Source organism: Erythrolamprus reginae, chromosome 2, assembly GCF_031021105.1.
Source record: "Erythrolamprus reginae isolate rEryReg1 chromosome 2, rEryReg1.hap1, whole genome shotgun sequence".
In the NCBI taxonomy this organism is placed as follows: Eukaryota; Metazoa; Chordata; class Lepidosauria; order Squamata; family Dipsadidae; genus Erythrolamprus; species Erythrolamprus reginae.
Window position 1 is genome coordinate 194,404,409 of NC_091951.1, and position 19,478 is coordinate 194,423,886.

At 41.9% G+C, this 19,478-nt stretch overlaps 1 protein-coding gene and 1 long non-coding RNA gene across 3 annotated transcripts in view; one reads left to right on the forward strand and one right to left on the reverse strand.

Moving 5' to 3' along the window:
• The window catches only part of LOC139161618 (gametocyte-specific factor 1-like), a 35,459-nt gene extending 29,357 nt beyond the window's left edge, over positions 1-6,102 (reverse strand). The window contains exon 1 of one of the 2 annotated variants that reach the window (XM_070740997.1): positions 6,013-6,102. The gene's annotated coding sequence lies outside the window, so the exon portion shown is untranslated. Of the gene's footprint in view, positions 1-6,008 lie in introns of both variants that reach the window. The other variant, XM_070740998.1, reaches the window with a different exon arrangement.
• An 88-nt stretch (positions 6,103-6,190) lies between these two features.
• LOC139158737 (uncharacterized) lies at positions 6,191-15,352 on the forward strand. The gene is made up of 3 exons (XR_011557738.1): positions 6,191-6,301; positions 9,781-9,927; positions 15,266-15,352. It is a non-coding gene; the product is annotated as an uncharacterized lncRNA (long non-coding RNA).
• Positions 15,353-19,478: the final 4,126 nt, after the last annotated feature.

Here is a 19,478-nt window from a genome sequence, read left to right on the forward strand (position 1 = left end):
TGATGGGAGAAGCTATTAGGGCAACGTTTCCAAGAGGAAGGGGGCCCTGCTCCTAGGCCCAGGAGCGTCTGCAACTCACAGTCAATCTGGTCGGTACCAGAGTTCGTGCCAGGGAGTGCAGAAGGGCAGGCCTTGCTAACCTTAATCAAAGTAAATCAAGGCACACTGGTTTGGAGGCCTAGCCAGGGAGAAAAGGCCTGAGGGATTGAAAGCTTACTCCAGGGCCAAGCGGCGGACTTAGAGACGCCAGACAGGACACGCGTGGCAATCTGCAAGGGCCGACAATTACTGGGCGCTGAGGGCCTTTGCGCCAAAATAAACTGCTCCGAGATTTTAAAGACAGAGGGGAGTCTAAAGTCTGGGGGACAATCAAGGGAAGCTTGCTAACAGTCCCACACCGCAGGAGGAAAGAGCCCTTTAAAAAAAAAAAAATCAATCAGCTTGCCGGTAAACCTCCTGGCCGAGTAGATTTACTTGTAAATACAATCTGACAGCGGCGCGAGCAGGGCGTTTGCAAAAAACTGCAGGAGCCACGCTGCGGCTTCTCCCTTGGCGCCGAGCCCAATAAGGCTGGCGTGCAACCAAGGCAAGCTCTAAAGTAAAAGGCAATAACTGAATTTTACTTATCTGATAGAAAGAAGACGAAGGGAAGGTGTTTTGCAAGAGGAACGAGCCACCACGAGACCTGCTGGATCGCAAGACTGAGCGAATTCTGGGGAAGGGGCAGATCCAGCAGGCTTTTTAAAGACTAGGCTCAGTCCTCGACGGATTGGACAGCGAGCAACGCACGTGACTGCTGGACCCGCTCTCTCAGTACAGAGAATGTCTCAGTTCACTTACTGTGGATTTACCCACATCCTAATCACGATCTAATTATTTAAACTTGTTCTGATGTTTTTTATTCTAATTTTAGGTACTTTAGTGATAAATGTAGGAATGTACCTGCTTTTCACATGTAAAAATTGCATTTATATTTAAGTTATACAACAGACTATCAAATGTAAATGATACATATTTGTTATAGTCTATCTTGTTGAGATAGCTGTATGTTGAAAAAAAGCTGAAAGTCTAAAATTTCAATAGGGTGATCTTATTTATTCATATGATTGGGCAGTTTGAATAGGGGAATACATTTTTCACTTATAGGGATAAAATGTTAATTGCATGTATATTCCTAGTTTCTTTAGTTTTACATACCGTATATACAGTGATCCCCCGTTTATTGCGTCCCCAACCATTGCGAACAGGGTACTTCGCTATTTTTCAACCCGGAAGTCAAAAATACCATCTACGCATGCGTGCCGGGCACACATGCGTAGATGGCAGCGGCTTCCCTGGGTCTTCCCCCTCTTGCTGGCGTCAGCGAGGAGTTTCCCCACCGCCCACGCAAACTCCTCGCTGCCGCCCGCCCTTCGCCCGCCCACGCCGTTCATTCTCGCCGCTTTTGAGCTAAATCCGGGAGCGAATTCGCTTCCGGACTCAGCTCAAAACCGCCGATAGCAAGCGGCAAGGAACGGCTTGTCTCGGCGCTTTCGAGCTGTCAGCTCGAAAGCGCCGAGACAAGCCGTTCCTTGCCGCTTGCTATCGGCGGTTTTGAGCTAAATCCGGGAGCGAATTCGCTTCCGGACTCAGCTCAAAACCGCCGATAGCAAGCGGCAAGGAACGGCTTGTCTCGGCGCTTTCGAGCTGTCAGCTCGAAAGCGCCGAGACAAGCCGTTCCTTGCCGCTTGCTATCGGCGGTTTTGAGCTAAATCCGGGAGCGAATTCGCTTCCGGACTCAGCTCAAAACCGCCGATAGCAAGCGGCAAGGAACGGCTTGTCTCGGCGCTTTCGAGCTGTCAGCTCGAAAGCGCCGAGACAAGCCGTTCCTTGCCGCTTGCTATCGCCGGTTTTGAGCTGAGTCCGGAAGCGAATTCGCTTCCGGACTCAGCTCAAAACCGGCGATACCAAGCGCCCCCCCGACCCCCAACCCGGGTTTGGGGGGCTGCTAGGAAGCCCTCCATGCCGGCGGCAAACAGCCGCCCCGCCCCCAATCTTCGGCTCCTCGCTAGCGCTGTGGGAGTAAAAACACCGTCTGCACATGCGCAGACGGTGTTTTTACTTCCGCATCGCTACTTCGCGAAAACCCGCTCGTTGCGGGGGCTCCTGGAACGGAACCCTCGCAACGAGCGGGGGATCACTGTATAGGCAAAAATATACTGCTCAAAAAAAATAAAGGGAACACTTAAACAAGAGAATATACCTCCAAGTAAATCAAACTTCTGTGAAATCAAACTGTCCAATTATTATTATTATTATTATTATTATTATTATTATTATTATTATTATTATTATTTAGATTTGTATGCCGCCCCACTCCGAAGACTTAGAGCGGAGTCTTAGAAAGACTTAGAAAGCAACACTGACTGACAATCAATTTCACATGTTGTCAGCACATTCAACTTTGTACAGAACAAAATATTCAATGACCATATTTCATTTATTCAGATCTAGGATGTGTTCCCTTTATTTTTTGAGCTTTGTATATATCTTGCAGTGCAGATTACAGAACAAAAAACATCTCCAGTGTGTAGACCACCCTTGCCAAAAGTCATGAATGGGACAGCAATATGTAACTTTTCCAGATAAGTCTCAACATTCAAATCAATAACAACTATTTAGAGCAGGTGTCAAACTCCTATCATCGAGGCAGCATCATGTGATGTACCGGGTCTTCCCTCCCCTTCGACGGGTGTGGCTACCGTGTGACAGATCCAATCCGTGGGCTGGGAGTTTGTCAGCACTGCTTTAGAGGAAAGCATGTATGTTAGCTTGCCCTAAGAGTATTTGAAACAATTACAGGCTATCTGCTATAATTTTTATCTTTGAAGCTCAATAAAATCATAGTACAGTGATCCCCCGATCGTTGCGAGGGTTCCGTTCCAGGACCCCCCGCAACGAGCGGGTTTTCGCGAAGTAGCACTGCGGAAGTAAAAACACCATCTGCGCATGCGCAGATGGTGTTTTTACTCCCGCAGCGCTAGCGAGGAGCCGAAGATTGGGGTTCCTGTTTTAAAACGTCGCCGCCGGCATGGGCGGCTTGCCAGCACCCCCCCGGACCCCCAACCCGGGTTTGGGGGGCTGCTAGGAAGCCGCCCATGCCGGCGGCGACGTTTTAAAACAGCCGCGCCGCTTTCCAATGAGTCCCGAAGACAAACGTCAAACTTCCACGTTTGTCTTCGGGACTCATTGGAAAGCGGCGCGGCTGTTTCAAAACGTCGCCGCCGGCATGGGCGGCTTGCCAGCACCACCCCCGGACCCCCAACCCGGGTTTGGGGGGCTGCTAGGAAGCCGCCCATGCCGGCGGAGACGTTTTAAAACAGCCACGCCGCTTTCCAATGAGTCCTGATGACAAACGTCAAACTTCCGTGTTTGTCTTCGGGACTCATTGGAAAGCGGCGCGGCTGTTTTAAAACGTCGCCGCCGGCATGGGCGGCTTGCCAGCACCCCCCTGAACCCGGGTGGCCGGGCGAGCAGCGAGCGAACGGCGGGTGGGCGGGCGAAGGGCGGGCGAGCGGGTGCTGGGGAGGGCTTCTCGCCCTCCCGCCAGCAAGAGGGGGAGCGAACGGCGTGGACAGGCTGCGGACAAGCCGTTCGCTCGGGCCGCTTCCCAGCTGAGTACTCAGCTGGGAAGCGGCCCGAGCGAACGGCGTGGGCGGGAGAAGGGTGCGCGAGCCGCGGGCGCGGGCAGGCAGGCTGCGGACAAGCCGTTCGCTCGGGCCGCTTCCCAGCTGAGTACTCAGCTGGGAAGCGGCCGAGCGAAGCGGCAGCAGCGAGGAGTTTGCGTGGGCGGTGGGGAAACTCCTCGCTGATGCCCGCCAAGAGGGGGAAGACCTAGGGAAGCCGCCCAGCAGCTGATCTGCCCGGCGCCATCTACGCATGCGTGCCCATAGAAAAAAGGGCACGCATGCGCAGATGGTGTTTTGACTTCCGGGTTGAAAAATCGCAAATTAGCCTGTTCGCAATGGTCGGGGACGCAATAACCGGGGGATCACTGTAACCTGCTTTCCAAGTGAAAATGGAGACACAATATTTACTGGATAAAACTGGGATACATGTCTACAGCTTCTAAAATAACTTTCCCAATAAGTGAAAAGCTAAATTATAAAGCCATTCACAGGTACTATCTGACAAATAACCTCAAACAATAGATCTTCCAACATTGATTAAACCAGCTCAGAGAACTGAACTTGGAGAAAGACCACCCAAAAAATTACTATCAGAATAGCTCTTTAGATATGAATCAGAATTAAGTACAGGTAGTCCTCAACCTATGAAAATTCAGTCCAAAGGTTTTGCCCCATCTGAAGATCTTTCTTTCCTCTGTTAAATGAATCACTGCAGTTGATAAGTTAGTAATCTGGTTGTTAAGTGAATTTGCTTGTCAGAATTTCACAAAAGGGGGAACCCTGGGACCCAGCAACGGACATAAATAAGAACCAGTTGCCAAGCATTGAAATTCTGATCATGGGGGATCTTACAAAGGTTGTAACTGTGAAAAACAGTCATAAGTCACATTTTTCAGTGCTGTTCTAACTTTGAAAGGTCACTAAATGAACTGTCATTAAGTCAAGGACTACCTGTACTCTTCAACTCATACAAGCAGTAGAGGAAAAAGATGGAAGGCAGGAAGAAGAAAAACAGGAAATCCAATAGGACACACATAGGCCAGATGTTAAGGATGCTGCAACTATGCACGGCTTCTATTTGAAATTTTGAGAGCCAGGGTGAAAGGAAGAAGAGAATATTACAAAAGTAGATAAACTGCTGCTCCTAAAGTATATATCTGAATATATCAAGAGGACCAATGCTAAGTTACTCTGAAACCAGGTTTGGTAAAGAAAGATGCCACTCTTAAGAGAGTTGTTGCAGGGTAGTTATTATGAAGAGAAATAGAAGCGAATGGTTCGCACACCGCTTGGCATCCCTGTAGAAAAAGGGACCCAGAAACTTAATAAGCAAACAAGTAACAAAAGAACCTTAGATTGTCCAGTTGACTTCTTCCCGTTTCTAAGAGGTCTGTAAGGGACGGGTGCAAGCGCACCACTGGGCCTACCCTCTTTTATTGCTACTTTTTACTTATGTTATGTTTATACAAACTATTATCATATATGTGTTTGACAAATAAAATTAAATAAGAAGGAAGGAAGGAAGGAAGGAAGGAAGGAAGGAAGGAAGGAAGGAAGGAAGGAAGGAAGGAAGGAAGGAAGAGACAAGACTGGGGTCCATCATGTTCCTCTTTCATACATCCCTGTGATCTAATTTATTTATTCACCGTGTTCCTTTTTATTAATTAATTTTGTTGGTCAGGTGAATGCAGTAAGTAACTAGTATCCATGTTGAACAGAAGACAGATTTACCCAATATAACTGGTAAAAAGTTCCAGCATTGCTGGCTCATTTTAGCCACAAGGCCTTTCCTTAAAGCAACAGAAGAGAGCTTGAAGGTTAAGAGGTCTTTTTTGCCACTTGTAACCTTTATAAATGTTTTTAGCCCCAATATTTTCCCAAGTTTTTCAACCTTGCAGAACCGTTAAGAATCCAGATAAATATGCTGTAACGCGCCTTTTACCTCCTTCTATTTATTTATTTTTAAATTTATTTGTTTTGTCGTATACAAAGATATAATAATATTTAAATACATGATACTAGTAAAAGAGAAACATTAGGACAGGGGACGGAAGGGACGCTGATACACTTATGCACGCCCTATATTGTTTTACAGCCTACTTATTTTATAGACCCGAAACTGGCACGTATGCCTTAACTTCGCAAAAGATTAAAAAGAAATAAAAATTATTCTCTTAACGCGGGAGCAATGGGAAAGCGCTCGGCGGGAGAAAAATAAAATAAATCTCAGAGAGCCCTAGAAATTAATAAATGGCGGCCCGGCCCTTTGGGAGACACCACCCCGCATCAGAGCGGGAGAGAGAAAGGATGAGAAGCGAAACTGCGTCGAGGATCCATTACTTACAATGACTCCACTCCTGCGAGTCACACGCGAAAAGAACCTTACCCCGCCAACGTGCCCCTTTTGAACGCATGCGCAACGTGCCTTTTGAGCGCAGGCGCATGATCTCCTCTCTCTCTCTCTCTCTCCCCTCCCCCCTCCGCAGGTGCGAACGGGGCTGAGGGCGGCGTTTGCGTCCCGCCTTAGCCGGCGAAGATTGCTCCTGGAGCGAGATCGGGCTGCATGGAGGAGGACGGACTGCCGATAGTTTTGGGTTTCGCTGTTGCCAGAAACTGGCTGGTGCTGTTTAAATGTATGATTGCCCTTTGTTGTTGTTTAGACGCCAAGACGGCTCCTCAAACTTGGCAACATTAAGATTTGTTGGACTTCAACTCCCAGAATTGTATTCTGTTGTTCAGCTGCCCGGAGTCCTTTGGGAATTGGGCAACATATAAATTAAATACATACATACATACATACATACATACATACATACATACATACATACATACATACATACCATGCGTGCATAAGTGCACCTTTGTGCCTACCGTTCCTGTCCTAATGTCTTTTTTATCTTTTCTATCTCTACTTTATACTTATATTATGTTAAACATGCTACAATACAATACTATATTTGTATGACAAATAAAATAATTAAAATAAATAACATCTGTCTTCGGGAGTCTTTGGAGAGGGGCAGCATACAAATCTAATAAATTATATTAGATAAATAATAATTAATAATAACATACATACATTTGGAATTCTGCTCTTTGAACTATTAATAACCTGTTAAATGGTTAGAACACTGCTCAGAAAAGACTGCAAACAACAGTTGGGCTCTGCTTTTGCTTTGGGATCTGATGCCCATTTGCTATCTTCAGCGAACAGCTGACATGGTTGCACTTCTCATGCTTTAATTTTTTTTTAAATGCATACAGTATTTACAAAGCCTTTTGTTAACTTGTTAGCTTGGATTTATTCTGAGTGTTTGCTTTCCACGCATCATCTCCATAAACCCACATTTCTATAGGTGCCCTTCTTTGGTGCCTTTCTTTGGTGACCTGTCCCTCTTTTGACTTCATGTCATTTGATTTTCTGTTTTTCATAAATCTTTTAGGATAACACAGTGCCCTGTGTTTATGGGCATCCGTTTTTCCTCATTGGAATTGTTAGTGATTGTGCTTTCAATATGTCACTTTTAGAAATTCCTACCCATCTTTTTCCCATTAGTTTATTTTGTGATATTAGTCTGGTCCCTAAGTGCTCCAAGGACATAAAAGTAATAATGTTTTTAAAGTTCAAAATTCAGTATACCACTCAGTTTCATTTTTTTTTCTTCACATCAAAAATTCTGGCATCTCATTCCCTTCACAGTTTGTATTTGCCTACTAAGTTTTTCCTAATGATTAGAAATAAATGAAAAATACCTTGGAAACCTCCTTCACATTCAAAAGGGGAAAGCTATTCTTGATTTGATCCTAATTGTTAGAATGTCAGAACTGGAAGGGACATTGGAGGTCTTCTAGTCCAATCCCCTGATCAGGCAGAAAACCCTTTACCAGAGGTCTTCAAACTTAGCAAGTTTAAGACTTGTAGACTTCAACTCCCAGCTGGCTGGAGAATTCTGGGAGTTGAAGTCCACAAGTCTTAAACTTTTCAAGTTTGAAGACCTCTGCCCTATACCATTTCAGACAAATAGTTGTCCAATCTCTTCTTAAAATTTTCCACTGTTGGAGATATTCACAACTTCTGAAGGCAAGTTTTCCACTGATCAGTTGTTCTCACTGTCAGGAAATTTTGGCTTAGTTCTAGGTTGCTTCTCTCTTTGATTAGTTTCCATCCATTGCTCCTTGTCCTGTTTTCAGGGGCTTTGGAGAATAGCTTGACTCCCTCTTCTTTGTGACAATCCCTTAGATATTGGAACACTGCTACCATGTCACTCCTAGCCCTTCTTTTCATTAAACAAGACATATCCAGTTCCTACAACCATTCTTTATATATTTTAGCTTCCCCTAATCATGTTTGTTGCTCTTCTCTGCACACTTTCTAAAGTCTCAGCATCAACAAATATCAATTTAAAGTGAAACTATCTCAAACAACAGTTTTGCTTGTTCTGATTATCCTCTATTGCAACTGAAGTCAGCTTTTCATCCATTTGTGTTTGAATTAGTATTCTGTTTGGCATTTACAAAGGATTATAACACATTAAACAGATGCATGAGAGAGATTTTAAAAACTAAATAACTTGGTTGTGGAATATATTGGTTGTGTTTATTATTGTCTGTGGAGAGGGAAGACATACAAATCCAATAAATTATTATTATTATTATTATTATTATTATTATTATTATTAATTATTATTATATGGGAAGCTCAGTTGTTTATTATTATGCTTTTAAGAGAAGTATTAAATGTAGAAATCAGTAACAAATCTCATTTATGTTGAGTCCAGTTCTTAATGATGGTGGGTACATTAATTTAGTTTCTTGCTAACAATATGAAATTCTTCAGATTTGTGGCAGAATATAATACTTGTACATGTAAATAAATAGATCACAAAATGGTTTGCTATTACTTTCTTTCAGGACTTTTTTTGTTGGTCTAATGTACAGCATTTTTTCATTGTGGCCTCTCAGCCAAATATTAGGTTTGCCTCTGCTTAGATTTCTGTATTAGCCATAGTTGGCTAGGTGTGTTTCCCTAGTGGCAGAAATTAAGGCATTGTGAATATGAAGCCTGTAACCCTGATATTAGAAGCCTGCTGTAGAGTCAGACTGTTTCCACTTGAAAAGTTTGGCTCTTGTTCATAAAATCAGATTACTCTGCTGAAGAAAGAAAATTAGAAAAATAATTGCAGCATAATAGAATAACAGAACTGAAGGGGATGTTGGAGGTCTTCTAGTCTAATCCCCTGCTCATGCAGGAAACCCTACATATAGACAAACAGTTGTCCAATCTCTTCTTAAAAATTTCCAATGTTGGAGTATTCACAACTTCTGGAGGCAAGTTGTTCCACTGATTAATTGTTCTGTCAGGAATTTCTCCTTAGCTCTAGGTTGCTTTTCTTCTTGATTAGTTTCCATCCATTGCTTCTTGTCCTGCCTTCAGGGGCTTTAGACAATAGTTTGACTCTCTTTTTTTTGTGGCAACCCCTTAGATCAGTGTTTCCAAAGTGTGATACGCGTACCCCCCAGGGTTATGGGAAGAGTTTGGTGGGGGTATGGGTTCAGAAAAAGTTCTGAAATACATCTTGCCTTTTCCAACTTCATATTTATGTGAAGTGGTTTTTTCAGCATTTGTAGACATTAAGTCGAGAAAAGGAACAGACTATTGGGCGTGGAACCACATCTCAGATTAAAATTAACAAGCAGGGAACCAAATTATGACAATCTGTCATCTCAGCACAAACAATCTCATCCTTCTCATTGATCCCAATAGATGTTATTTATAATATAACTTTTATTTATATTTTATTATGAATAATTTTATTTTTCATGTATTATTATTTTGTGTATGTACCAAAAAAGAAAAAAGAAATATATTTTGATATTAAAATACATCCATTTTTTTTTGACGAGGGGTACCAAGCGTTACGAAAATTATAGAAGGGGTACACATATATCAAACGTTTGGTTAACACTGCCTTAGATAAACAGGATAACTGAAAAAAAATGTCTGTAGCAGTTCTCTGTTGAAGGAGAAGATGAAAAAGATTATGTAAGTATATCGTTGTATACTTTTGTTCTCTGGCATGTCTACCAATTATAATCTAATTTTTTATTACAGGAGATTGGTCAAGATGTTAATCATATTGACACGATTGCTTTGGGGCGATAAGCAATTTCTCTGCAAAATAACTTGAAAGTGAATACAGTAAAAAGTTTCAACTTGATGAGAAAAGGCTGTCTAAAAATTTTTCACATTTTGGATGAGGTGAGAAGCATGCTGTGATTAGATTGCTTGATCAGGAATCGTGCTAAGGTTGAGTGAAAATTTTTATTTTTATTTATTTGTTTTGTCAAGCGGGGATATATGATTACAAAGTACACTGCTCGAAAAAATAAAGGGAACACTCAAAGAACACATCCTAGATCTGAATGAATGGAATATTCTCACTGAATACTTTGTTCTGTACAAAGTTGAATGTGCTGACAACATGTGAAATTGATTGTCAATCAGTGTTGCTTCTTAAGTGGACAGTTTGATTTCACAGAAGTTTGATTTATTTGGAGTTATATTGTATTGTTTAACTGTTACCTTTATTTTTTTGAGCAGTATGTAAACATTAATATGAATATCTCAGTACAAGCATGGTTTTGAGTACATGATATTTTACGAGATACATGGAGACTTTAGACAGGGACGGTAGGCACGCTGGTGCGCTTATGCACGCCCTTTACAAGCCTCTTAGGAATGGGGTGTTGTCAATGGTAGACAGTTTAAGCCTATAATTTTGGATGTTTGGGGAAGAAACTAAAGAGTTAGGTAATATATTCCAGGGGTTGACGAATTTTTGCAAGCACCTTTGGAGCAGTTTACATTAAGTTTGTATCTATTGTGAGTTTGTGTATTATTGCAGTTGAAACTGAAGTAGTCATTGACAGGTAAGACAAGTAGCATATAATTTGTGTGTTACATTTAGGTCAGATTGAAGATGACGTAGTTCTAAATTTTCTAGTCTGGTGGCACAAGGTATTCTGTTGCGAACAGTATATTCCATATGCTTTCCGGATTTTGGCAGGATGTATGAAAACAAACCCCAAAGGTTATTTCCAGGTGTGCTTGGATCTGCAGTATAGAATGGGGGTATTTTAAAAAAATTAAAGAGGTTGGTATTTTTAAAATCAAAGAGCCTTCCCTAACCCTGAAGCTTGGCTACATTCAATGCTTAAGAATCATTTGCCCGTTTTCTTTATTATTATTTTTGAAATCAGAATGCAGGATGTCACTTGATAGTGAGATATGTGGCATATAAATTAAAGAAGTGTGTAAACAGACCACGTAGCACAAAGATGTCTGGGTATCAGCCAGAGAGAGATGAATGACCAGCTAACCATACCAGAAGCGGTTTGATGTGTTATTTGATGCACTGCTGATGACTGAGCTTTCACCATGGATAACGTTAGATATAGATTAGAATTACATGTAAATGGTCTGTAGCCTTTTTAGATGGTCTATGTGCCTTCTGAATGGATTTCTGTTCCAGAGAAAAACGGCTTTGTAGACTTTAAATTAAGTAAGCCTGGTTTCTTCCTGGAAAATAAATTGTGAAGAATTATGTCTAATAATTGTGCCTAGTAGATCATGCATGCCTAATTAAGCCCATGATTTTTCACCTTCAAATGTATTGTTTCTTCTTGCAAAAGCATAAAAATACAGCAATCTTAAGAATACAGTGATCCCCCGAGTTTCGCGATCTCGATCTTTGCGAAACGCTATATCGCGATTTTTCCACCCGATGACGTCACTCCCTTCCTTTCTCATCTTTCTTTCTCTCTCTCTTTCTCTATCTTGCTTCTTCCTCTCTCACACTCTCTTCCTCCCTCTCTCATCTCTTTCTTTCCTTCTCTCTCTTTCTCTATCTCTCCCCCTCTTGCTCTCGAGTGGCGGGCGGCACCCAGGGAAGGTTCCTTCGGCCGCCCAGCAGCTGATCTGCTCGGCAGCGCAGTAGCAGCGAGGAGCCGAAGATGGGGTTTCCCCTTTGCGTGGGCAACGGGGAAACCCCATCTTCGGCTCCTCGCTGCTACTGCGCTGCCGAGCAGATCAGCTGCTGGGCGGCCGAAGGAACCTTCCCTGGGTCTTCAACTCCCAGAGCGGCGGACAAGCGGCGGCCGGACAAGCGGCGGACAAGCGGCGGCCGGACAAGAAAAGCGGCGGCCGGACAAGCGGAAAAGCGGCGGACAAGCGGTGGGCGGACAAGCGGCGGGCGGACAAGCGGCGGGCGGACAAGCGGACAAGCGGGGGACAAGCGGAAAAGCGGCAGACAAGCGGGCAGGCAGGCGGCTCCTCAGCTGCTGGGTCTTCCCAGGTGCGGAAGTAAAAACACCATCTGCGCATGCGCGGCCATGGAAAAAGGGGCGCGCATGCGCAGATGGTGTTTTTACTTCCGCACCACTACATCCCGAAAAATCGATTATCGCGAGGGGTCTTGGAACGGAACCCTCGCGATAATCGGGGGATCACTGTATTAAAAATAAGCTAGCTGAAAACACAAAGAGCAGGCTTGCCATTTGCCATTTGAATGAAATGAATAGCCTGCACATAGACAACTTTCAATGCAGCTAAGTAATAAATTCATTTAGGACTATATATTTATATGGCCAGTGTTGGCTGCAAAGATCAAGCATGTTTTTTAAAAAATCTTTATTACAGAATAAATTAAGATATAATAGGCAGAGTCATTTTGTCCTTGTGGAAGCTATGCAATATATAAGGTTGTCTAGCTGAGTCTGTTTTTACATTTTCTGATGCTGTCACCTACAGCTGTTACTTTCTACTTGTTCCTTGGCCCTTGCGCCTGTCTCCTTTGCGCCGGCTGTGACTACGAAGCCTCCATTCTGTCATGTTGCAGAGTTTATCTGTGTGTTTCTACAGAAAATCATGCAGAATTCTGAATGGCACCTCATGGTTATTTATTCCGGCATCTCTAGTTTGGTTTAGTTTGTCGTAACACAATATTGGCGATTGTGAATTTTAAGCCATGATTCATAGTTTGGTGCTATAGGAGAAGCAGGACACTATGAGTGTTATCCGGAAAGTAAGGTTACAAGGCACATAGCTCTTGCAGGCAATGTTCGTGGGGGAAGTGGTTATTACTATCATGTAACAGAAAGCCAACGGAAGAGAACAAGCAGTGACAGTGGTCAGTAGCTCATCGACTGGTTTTGTGTTGAACGTTAGAGATGAGCGTCCTCATTCTGTTTCCCTCCAAGTATGAACTGCTTGCTGTAACATATTACCTGACTGATAAGGGCATGAACGCTGCTGTGATGGGTGCCCAGATGCTTCCTGATGTGCACAAAATCAACAGTCACTGCTGCCCAAGACTTTCTTGACCGTTTCGAGATTGAAGGCGAGGCTTTTCTCAACTGTATAGTGACAGGAGATGAAACTTGGGCTTGAGCCATACCATTCTCCTTTAGCCAGAAAATTCAAAACTCAGCAAAGAGAGAAAAATCTTGGGCACCCATCGCGCATGTTGTGGTTAGCTCTGGCTCAGCTCCTGCCCCAAGGACTGTGGATGTGGGGCAGACATCCACATGCTGCAGGCCTGTTTTGCCCCCGGTGGAATCTGCTGATGAAGGCTGCTCTGACCAAGAAGACATGAGTGACAGGGAGGAGGAGAGTGTGGCAGACAGCTCAGAAGGAGATCAATTATCTAGCTCCTCCTTGGATTCGGAACAAGAGTTAATGATACAGCCACGCATGCGGAGAGCGATGCATAGGCAACAACAACTGAGAGATTATTATCAAAGAAAATGAGGCCACCTGTGATTGGGTGGGGCTGTGGTAATTAGTGAGGCTGCTATAAATAGCGGCCTGTGGGTTTGGCCATTGTGGAGGATTATCTGATCCTTGTGTTTCGTGCCTGCTTTGCTGATTTTGACCTTTGTGTACTGATTTTTCCCCGCTTTGAAACTAAACCAGAGCAAAGTGTGTTTCACTTTGTGAAAGAAGGAGGACTGTGAATGGCCTCACAGCTGCAAGCTAAGTATCACAGAACTGATAAGGGACTTGTACAAATTACCAGTTTGTTTGGAGACGAGTGCTCTTTGCTATACAAAAAGAGGGCTTAGTTTAAGTGAATTTTCGGTATAAAGAACATTGTTTTGAATTTTCAAACGTGTGTGTGTCTGAAATTGTATCTGTGCATTTTCGGGAGGAGTCTACCAGAGAGCTCGACAGAACAGCGCACAAATCTTGGGCCCGCATCCCAGCAGCATTCATGCCCTTAGTATTCAGGTAACGTATAACAGCGCGCACTTTGCACTTGGAGGGAAACGGAATGAGGACGCTCATCTCTAACCTGCAACACAATGCCAATCGATGATCTACTGACCACTGGCACTGCTTGTTCTCTTCCACTGGCTTCCCGCTACACAATAATACTACCAACTTGCCCCGCAAACATTCCCCGCAAAAGCTACATGCCTTGCAACTTTACTTTCCTGATAACCCCATATTTTTTCAGTCTCTGGCTTCTCCTAACTATGGCTTAGCATTATTATGAGCCCAGCTATTAAATACTGCATTGAAAAGATTGCCTGATAAAACTGTAATATGACTTCAACAACCAAGTACCGTAGTTTATGTCTGGAACTCACTACCTGACTCTGTAGGTTCGTCACCAAACCACCAAAACTTTACCACTGTCCACTGTTGATCTCACCCGATTCCTAAGAAGTCAGTAAGGAGCGTGCATAAGTGCACCAGTGTGCCTACCGCCCCTATCCTAATGTTCCCTCTTATACGTACCCATCTCATGTATACTGTATAAACAACGTTATATCTATGTATATTACCAAAACATACTTGACTAAAGAAATAAAGAAATAAATGAGTAAGTAAATATGACTGACTAAATGAATGAATGAATGAATGAAAGAAAGAATGAATGAATGAATGAATGAACGAACAAACAAACAAACAAACAAACAAACAAACAAATTCTATCCCTTTGCTGATGTTTGGATCCAGGTTTAACTATAATTCTCCATTTACCATCCTATCCTTTATTAGGTAGAAATGAATAGAGAACATAATCTTCCAAAAAAACATAGCATTGTGCTTTTCATTTATTGCTTTATCTTATATACCTGCTAGACAGATGCCTCTAATTTCCTAAAATGCTATGAGCAATGATGCAATGTATGCTTAAAAAAACATTGGACTAAAAATATAACTTCGCTTGGCTCATTTTAAAAGCAAAAGTACTTTTGCAAATAATAGGTTTACCAAAGTGAGAATACTCATTCGGCTCCTGAGCCATTTTTGTTTTGACCTTCTCAAGGTTACCAATCTTGAAAAAGAGATAAATCCCTTGAGCAGAATTTAAAAAAAAAAAAAAAAAGCTTGAAAAGTGAATTGCTCTCTTGCTGCGGTGCACTTTTCCTGAGACTTTGTGTTGAAATTCAATAAAACCTAAAGAAGGAGAAAAGAAACCTTGACAGCCTTATGTCAAAATAAAATTACAGGGGGACTGCTGTCTACGTACAGTAATTTTCTTCTTTTCCGCATCACTGATTTTAAAAACGCTCTGTCTCTCTTGCAGGGAGCCTGCTGCTCGCACAATTCAAAAATGCAAATATCTGGTGAGAGTGAAGGAAGAATGTAAGAATACTCAACATTTAAATAAAAGTCTTAATGGTAAAAAAAAATGTTGACTTGAATTAGATATGACCACTCATATTTGATTAGGAAGTGTCCACTGGCCACATGGTGGGAGTGTTGTCTAGAGGTTGGATAAAAATTAATATTTGTTTCCATGTTTAAACTACTCCAATAACCAAAGACTGTAAAAAGAGGTTTAAGGTAGTGCTGGATTACTAAGGATAGGTGCATATCCATCATAAGAGCAATATGGAGTAGGTGGTAGGTTTCTTTACCAGTTTTGAATTTTTGAAGGGACTGGAAAAAAAGAAAGGACTAGAGAAAAGGACAAGTGGGGACATGATACCAGTATTCCAGTATTTGAGAGGTTGCCACAAAGAGGAAGGGGTCAACTTATTTTCCAGAGTAGTGTTTCCCAAACTTGGCCACTTGAAAATATTTGAACTTCAACTCCCAGAATTCCCCAGCCAGTATTATCTTCCAAAATTCCTTCACTCCCCAAGCTATGGTCAAAAGCAATAGTCATCCCCATCTTCAAAAAAGGAGACCCTTCTCTCGTTGACAGCTACAGACCAATATCACTATGCTGTGTCTCATGTAAAATCATGGAATCAATTATAAATCAATCAATCACCCTTTCTTAGAATCTAATAACCTACTCTCTAACAAACAATTTGGATTCAGAAAGGAATTATCCTGCAATCTACAACTACTTCACTGCAAAAACATTTGGACTACCCACCTAGATCAAGGAAAATCCATTGATGCAATTTATATTGACCTGGCAAGGAGCAAGATAGAGAATGTAGAAGAAGCAAGAGCTTTTTTTGCGGAAAGCGGATTGAATAGAACTGAACAACCACGTAAAGAACCTAAAGATAAAGAGGAACAGGGGGTTGCCTGTAAAGAGAGGAAGGAAATACAAGATGTTAGAAAGAAACAACCACAAACTCAACAAGAATTGGTCTTAAGTAGTAGATTGAGAGAGCCCAAAGAAACCAAAAAATACTATAAATAGAGATGTTACAAGATTTTTTTAAAAATTCAATGTGAATGGATTGAATAACCCTAGGAAAATAAATCAAATATTGACCAAACTCAAAAAACAAAGAGCACAAACAAATATTCTACAAGAAGTTCATATTAAAATATCAAACAGAAAATTAACTTAATAAACCAAAATTAGGGAAACTCTATACAAGCTTAGCAGACCAAAAAGAGAGAGGTGTAGCAATGTATATTGATGAAACAATAGAGTCAAAACAAGTATACAGTGATTGTGAGGGTGGAATTTTAATTGTGAAATTAGATTTAGAACCAAAACCTCTCGTTATTATATCTATATATACACCGAATGATAATCAAACACAATTTTACAAGGAATTACACGACAAAATAATTGAATTATCAATAGAAAATATGATAATAGTAGGCGATTTTAATGCAATCTCCGATAGTCAAATGGATTACTCAGGTAAAAGGAAGGGAAAGAAAAAAAAGGTAATTCTACCAACAACTTTTTGGAAAATGAGTACTGAATTATTGCTAAAAGATATATGGCGTGAATGCCATCCACAAAATAAACAATACACTTTTTATTCAAACCCCCACAAAATTTGGACAAGAATAGATATGGTTAGGGCACCAGCACATACAATGGAATGGATTGATATTGAAATAGAAACCAATAGTTGGGCAGACCATAATCCATTAGTCATATATTGGAAAGGTAAGGAAAAACCTAATAATTGGCATATGAATAGAAATGTTTTACGTGACCCTTTATATAAAGAATGGATTGAAAAAGAATTGGAATTTTTTCCCGAAATAAATAAAAATGATACAACCCCACAAAATCTTTGGGATACAACAAAGGCTTGACAATTTCTTATATGGCAAAAAAAAATAAAGAGAAAAAAATACAACATCAAACATTAGTGGAAGAATTTAGAAAAATAGAATTTGAAATTCAACATAATGAACATGATGACAAAGTTAAAAATCAGAGGGATATAATAAAGCACAAAATAAAGTTGATAGAACAAGAACAAATAGCTGAAAAAATAAAAAAAGCAAAACAAGACTATTTTGAACATGCAAATAAACCAGGAAGATGGTTGGCTTATAAATTAAGAAAAGAAAGAGAATCTAAAATTATTTAAAAAACTATTAGATAGTAAAGGTGTACTAAGACATAGAATAGATGAAAAGAAGGAAATAGTACTAGAATTTTATAAAAAATTATATGAAAAAGAAGAAATAAAAGAAAAGGAAATCTTTGATTATTTAAGTTGTATAGACTTACCTATATTAACAGAAGATCAACAACAAAAACTTAATAAACCTTTTACAATGTCTGAATTACAGCAATCTTTCAAAAATCAAAAAAATAATAAAGCCACAGGCCCCGATGCAATACCTGCGGAATTCTACAAATTAGATAGTGATATACAGTACTCTCTTCGAATATGTTAGAGATATTCAGTAAGATAATAGCGTATGGTAAGCTACCTAGATCATGGATAGAAACTTTAATAACATTAATACATAAAGTTGGAACAGAAAAAGAAAAAAAATGAAAATTATAGACCAATTTCATTATTAAATGTAGATTATAAAATTTTCATTTCAATATATGCATTTAGATTTAAAAACATTATAAATGATATACAGTGATCCCTCGAGTTTCGCGATCTTGATCTTCGCGAAACGCTATATCGCGATTTTTCAGAAAATATTAATTAAAAAATACTCCACTCTTCTCTCTCTCTCTTTTTTCCTCTCTCTCACTCTCTTCCTTCCTTTGTCATCTCTTTCTTTCCTTCTCTCTCTTTCTCTATCTCTCCCCCTCTTGCTCTCCCTCTTTTTCTCACTTTCCCTCTCTCGTGCACCGAGCGGCGGGCAGGCAGGCAGGCAGGCGGCGGACAAGCGGCGGGCGGACAAGCGAGGCGGCGGACAAGCGGCGGGCGGACAAGCGGCGGGCAGGCGGGCAGGCAGGTGGCGGACAAGCGGCGGGCGGACAAGCGGCGGGCGGGCGGATAAGCGAGGCGGCGGACAAGCGGCGGGCAGGTGGGCAGGCAGGCGGCGGACAAGCGGCGGGCGGGCGGACAAGCGGCGGGCGGGCGGACAAGCGAGGCGGCGGACAAGCGGCGGGCGGACAAGCGGCGGGCAGGCGGGCAGGCAGGCGGCGGACAAGCGGCGGGTGGACAAGCGGCGGGCGGGCGGACAAGTGGTGGGCGGACAAGCGGCAGGCAGGCGGGCGGCGGACAAGCGGCGGGCGGACAAGCGGTGGACAAGCGGCGGGTGGACAAGCGGCGGGCGCGACAGCAGCGAGGAGCCGAAGATCGGGGTTTCCCCTTTGCGTGGGCGGCGGGGAAACCCCGATCTTCGGCTCCTCGCTGCTGCGGCGCTGCCGAGCAGATCAGCTGCTGGGCGGCGGAAGGAACCTTCCCTGGGTCTTCCCAGGTGCGGAAGTAAAAACACCATCTGCGCATGCGCGGCCATGGAAAAAGGACGCGCATGCGCAGATGGTGTTTTTACTTCCGCACCACTATATTGCGAAAAATCGAGTATCGCGAGGGGTCTTGGAACGTAACCCTCGTGATACTCGAGGGATCACTGTAATACATGAAGATCAGAACGGATTTTTGCCAGGGAGACAAATTAAAAATAATTTGAGGACAATAATAAATACTTTAGAATATTATGAACAACATCCTGAAAAGCAAATGGCACTAATATTTCTTGACGCTAAAAAAGCATTTGATAATGTGGATTGGGTTTTTATGAAAATGCAATTAAATAAGATAAATGTGGGAACCAAATTCTTTAATATAATTGATGCTATTTATTCCAATGAATCAGCGAAGATTATAATAAATAATGAACAATCAGAAAGATTAGAAATACAAAGAGGAGTTAGACAAGGTTGCCCTATATCACCATTATTATTTATTTTAACATTGCAAATATTATTAATAAAAATAAGAACAGAAAATGATATAAAAGGATTACAGATTAAAAAAGAAACTTACAAAGCTCAAGCATTTGCCGATGACGTTGTTTTTATAATAGAAGACCCCCTGACATCAATACCAAAACTAATATACTTAATAGAAGAATATGGGAAAGTGGCAGGTTTGAAAATTAATAAG